This window comes from Mus musculus, chromosome 8 (genome assembly GCF_000001635.26).
Source record: "Mus musculus strain C57BL/6J chromosome 8, GRCm38.p6 C57BL/6J".
NCBI classification, from domain to species: domain Eukaryota; kingdom Metazoa; phylum Chordata; class Mammalia; order Rodentia; family Muridae; genus Mus; species Mus musculus.
Genome location: NC_000074.6, coordinates 126,664,334 through 126,668,407, shown reverse-complemented (window position 1 = coordinate 126,668,407; position 4,074 = coordinate 126,664,334). Strand labels below are relative to the sequence as shown.

The window sequence follows — 4,074 nt, the reverse complement described above, 5'->3', positions numbered from 1 at the left end:
TAGCATCTGTGCTGCTTGGTGCCGAGTTGTCCTTTACTCTGTCTGCCCCAGTTGAAACAAAGTGTATTTCATTCAGATTTCCACATTCCACTACCCTCCCTGTGGTGGCAGACTCTGCCATGCTCTGGGGACCAAGCCTGTCAGGTCCCCTTGGCATAGGGACTGATGCACAGAGTGTGTCTCCTAGCTTGGCCTCCTGTGGCCTTGGCCCTTAGAAAGAATGACAGTCAGTAGGCATGCAGGCTAGGGAAAGATAGCGATGAAAATAGGGTAACAACCCCCCCCCTCCAGTAGTGGAGGGGGGTGGCCATGGTACGTGCTGTGCTCATAATACTCCCAGAGGAGCCTATCACCACCTCTTCCCTACCGGACCCCTATTTGGCTGAACACAGCGAACAACCCATTTTGGCTTGGCATGCCTCCTAAGAAGTACAGACTAGGCCTGGAATAAAAGCAGCATGGAACAGGCCCAGGGACTTCTGGGATACTTTCCTGCTTGCCAACTTTTCCCTCCTGACCTTGGGCCATGTCCCTCCTGGCAGCTCTACTTCGCTCCCTGCCAAGATGCAGCTGGAGAGAGACTATGGAGGCCGTTCTCAGTGCCACAGGGCCCCGCCGAGGGTGGCAGCCACTGTGTTTTTACAGAGAGGTTTGCAGGGTTACACCAAACACTTCGACCCCTTCTTAAGTCACCCTTCCTAAGTCACCAGCGGTGGGGCCAGGAGTCAGCCTGGCAGAACTTTCTAGATTCCGAAGAGGCCTTTCTGGGAACTTTGCTAAAACCCCGAGGGTCTGAAAGCCTGGCATCCAGATCTCTACTTCTAAGCAACCTCTGCCTTAGAAACCCACGGCCAACCATGTGCCTGGAGGCTTGCCTCTGGTCGAGACCTGTCATCTCCCAGGAGATGTTCCACTTTCTAAGCAGGTGAAAAATGCTCCTAATTAAAAACATTGCAATGTACTCTTTCTTCAGAGTCCCTCCTGGCTGCCGTTCCATGTGGGAACAAGAACACACTGGCCCTTGCAGGCCCTCGGTCCTGACAAAGGCTACTCAGCTCCGGCGTACCCTGAACTACCAGGGTTGGAGGTCTGATCTCCACTAGGTTGAGTCACAGCACTAAGCACAACCCTCCCAGTGTTGGCAGGGGAAGCCATGGTGCTAAGTTTGCGTTGGTGTCCAGAGGGTACGCAGACCCCTCCTCCTGCCCTCCTGTCTCCTCTTTCATGCTCCATGGGCCTGGCTCCCTGCAGCTTTCTCAGAACCACAGACACAGGGCCAGTGGAAAGCATGACAGTCTTCCCCATTTGGTGTTACGCACTCCACCATGCCTCAGGAAGAGATGGAGAACAGAGAAACAAGGTCTGGAAGTCAGCCCCACTCCCTCCCACAAGGTGCACAGGGAGGCCTGTCTGTCTCTAGTGACAGCAGCAGCAGCAGCCGGCCACCTCTCACAGCGAGGTGTCTTCCCCCTTCCTGCAGGCCCCACTGGGTAGGTTAACTGCCTTTTCTCTCTGCTCCCGGCTGCACATCTGGATAAAGGCGTGCCTCTACTTTGGTGTGTGTGTGTGTGTGTGTGTGTGTGTGTGTGTGTGTGTGTTTAACTTTCCTTCTCACTGCCATAGTAACCGCTGCATGTTTGGCAAAGGGACGGAGGAGGGAAAAAAAGCTAAGCCCTGGGAGGAAAAAGCTCTGAGCACAGGGCTGGCAGCCCGCCAGGGTAGTCACGCTGCCGCTGAGCTGAAATGAGGCCTCTGGCTGGCAGCCAAGTGACAGAGAACAAAGCTGTCAGTTCCTAATGTTGGCGGCAAAGCTTGCTTGGCACCCTTATATGGTTTCCCATAACTCCCTGCCTTGGCCACCGTCCATTCCCTTCAGGGCAGCAAACGGGGATTAGCACTGCTTCAAGTTGTTTTTCTCCCCTTCGCTCCAACTGCTCCGGTGACATCACCCTCTGCATTCAAGTGCCAGCAGGGTGGCTTCTTTCTGTCCCGCCCCTCCACCCCAGTCCTCCATGGCTCTCTCTCCCTTTCCCTCTTCCTCTCTCTCTCTCCCCCTACACACACACACACACACACACACACACACACACACACACACACTTCCTGTAGCCTCCCTCTTCCCTCCCTCCCTTTTTTTCCTTTAAATGTAGTGTTTTAGGTCATTCCTCTTGTCCGGGGCTTTTTTTTTTTTCCTACTAAATTAAAAACACCCAGGCACTTGTGCATTTAGCTGAATCAAGCCAGACGCTGTATTTTATTTTTATAACTGAATTCCTGTGAGATAAAAATCTCATTTTCCTTAGTAGGCTGTAATCAGCCCTTGCAGAGATGTTCCAACTGCCCCATCTCAAAGCTTCCTTAAGCAGCTCCACAGAGAGATGAACTTGGCTCTTTTTCAGGTTTAAAGGGGCCCCAAGGCCGGTCAAAGGCTGTTTGCGACACACTCACACACGCAGACTCATGAATGCTTCCCTTGTCGTGGAAATGTTACCGAGACCGCCGGACACACAGTCAGTACACACTGACTGCTGGACACACAGTAGTACACACCGTGTCCCTCCCCTTTCCAGAAGGAGAATAGGTGAGCGAGTAAAGCAGCTTCCGAAAAGACTGGTTTCAACTAGCAAGTGCCAGGCAGTGTTATGCAACTCACGGCTAGGTTCGTGAAAGAAATGGAGGTTTGCCGACTGCACAAATGGTCCCCCCCCCTTCTCCCCGCCCCGCTCTGATTCATGAACTAGTTTTCTGATTCATGAATCACTCGGGAGCCAGCAGGAGAAAAAATGAATCCTATTGATCTCATTTCAGTTGAAATGGGCTCAGCAGGCCCATTGCTGGCCGAGGATGGCTGGCCAGGGCCAGACATTCACTCCCAGCCTCCTCCTCCGTCTGTAAGCAGGTGCCTCCTATAGCACTATTAAAGAGATAGAACATAATCTTCCGCTACAATGGTCGTCAGTGGAAAGCCACTGTCCTGGTTGTTCCCTTGTTGGGAAATCTGTCAATGTCTATTGTTGGTCTTAATTTATTTCTTTTGAGATGGGAGAGGGGCACGTGGTTTGTAGCCCAGGCTAGCCCGATCCATTTGGCACCTCTTTCGAGCATCATCTTATTTTAATGTCTTTTCTGAATTCCGGTGAAGTTTATTGTTACTCTTGTGCTGGGGATGCTACAGGGCTTTGTGCACTCTCGGAAGCATTCCATCACAGAGCTATAGCCTCGGCAGACTCCTTACTTTTTATTTGGAGATAAAGTCTCATTGGGCTGTCTAGACAGGCTTTCACCTCATTCTGTTTCCCAGGCAGGCTTTGAAAACGTGCAATTCTGCCTCTGCGTAGCTGGGATAACAAGCCTGGAGACTTCTGAAGTAGAAAGTCCTGTTCTGAACCAGTAAACAAATGGCTTTCCACCCCCTCCCTACAGCCTCTTCAGCTAGGAAGGATTCTAGGTAATGCTCTGTCTTATGTAAGGGCAAGTTGGCCATGGCTGACTGTTCAACTCTATGAATGGGGGGGGGGGGGGCTGGGGGAGGATGGCAAGGGAGAGAGACTGAGATTGGATAAAGTCTGTCTTTCCTTCCAAAAAGAAATGAAGGCTTTGTCCTTGGTAGTCCAAGAAGCAGAAATTGAGCCTGAGGCCAAAGGCAGATGGAAAGACGCCCTCCCCACCTCCTTCCTCCATCCGTGAGCTACCACTTGGTGCATGCCTTGTGAAGTACCTCTTCGTCCAGCTGGTAGTATTCTGACCAGCACTTTCTTTGGCTAGTTGGTAGCACCCTGACCAGCACCTTTGTTGGCTAGTCTCCACACCTACCCTTACTCCATCCAGTCTCTGGGAAATTAAGACAGCTGGCTGGGTTAGGCACACTGGTACTCACCTGTGATACTAATCCTTAGGAGACTGAGACAGAAGGCTCGCTGTGGTTTTGACAGCAATGGACTATGTAGTGATGTAGTGAGTTCAAACCCAGCCTGAGGTACATGAGGAGCCCCTGATCCAAAAATAAATACCTATTACACACATACATTAGGTGAAATACCTAACACACATACCCCTCACATCTGCACCTGCACA

At 51.5% G+C, this 4,074-nt stretch overlaps 1 annotated feature.

Annotated features, from left to right (window-relative positions):
• Window positions 652–2,987: an enhancer, noted in NCBI's record as "VISTA enhancer mm1295". NCBI's record gives its function as "enhancer in: forebrain[6/9]" and the evidence as "EXISTENCE:transgenic organism evidence [ECO:0001131][PMID:17130149]".